Below are 872 nucleotides of genomic sequence, written 5' to 3'. Positions count from 1 at the left end.
CCATCTCCGTCCCATTCGCCCAGAACTTGGGCCCCAGACCCCTCTCCCTGTTCACATGCCCCTCCAAGTGCCTCTTAAACGTCGCAATTGTATCAAACGGCTGGCTTTTTTGCCTTTGAAATGTAAAAAAAAACCCCACAAACTTCTCCCTGCAGCCGCCTTCCCTCGTCAAGTAGAAAGAACCACAAAGACACAACAATAACAAAAACTAGCTCATGCATTCACCTCCTCGAGATTTGAGTTGAGTTTTTTTCTTGGTGTTTGTTTTTGGAACTGAAAATTTGCAAACATGAAAACATATCCAAAGAGAGAGAGAGAGAAGCGCTCCTTTTAACCTCTTCCCGAACTCCATCTGACCGTCTAGCCTCCCCCCACTCCCCCCCACCTTGCTCCTGCTTTCTCCCCCACCGCCCCTTGGTTTCCACCTAACTCTGCATCGAAATTCCTCTCGGATAACCGAACTGGCGGATTGCAAAGGGGCGTTGTGGAATATTTATATATAGCATTTTTATTTTTAATTGCAAAGGGGAGGGTGATGAGAAAAGGAAATGAATGGGGGGTGGAAAAAAAAATAAAACTGAAGCCTGACAGCACCATCTCTGCCGGGACTCGAACCCGGACCCTCTGGATTAGAAGTCCAGCGCGCTGATCCATTGCGCCACAGAGACTGACCCGCTTCCCGCAGCCCCTCTGTCGCCGGATTACAGAGTGAATTCATCTCTGCGAGAGTCTGACTGGGATGTGAGGTAACACGAGAGAGAGAGACAGAGAGAGAGAGAGAGGATGAGCTCTTTGCAAAGTCCGGATCTGGATCGCACTCTGGATTTTGGAGCTGGATGTGGTCACAGGAAGTAGATAGTGGGGTGGGGGGA

The 872-nt window shown here is 49.4% G+C and overlaps 1 non-coding gene across 1 annotated transcript; it reads right to left on the bottom strand.

Annotated features, from left to right (window-relative positions):
• Positions 1-594: 594 nt before the first annotated feature.
• On the bottom strand, positions 595-668 carry trnar-ucu. The gene has a single exon. It is a non-coding gene; the product is annotated as a tRNA-Arg (tRNA).
• Positions 669-872: the final 204 nt, after the last annotated feature.

Source organism: Chiloscyllium plagiosum, unplaced genomic scaffold, assembly GCF_004010195.1.
Source record: "Chiloscyllium plagiosum isolate BGI_BamShark_2017 unplaced genomic scaffold, ASM401019v2 scaf_77431, whole genome shotgun sequence".
Taxonomy (NCBI): Eukaryota; Metazoa; Chordata; class Chondrichthyes; order Orectolobiformes; family Hemiscylliidae; genus Chiloscyllium; species Chiloscyllium plagiosum.
This window is presented reverse-complemented; position numbering and strand designations above follow the sequence as displayed.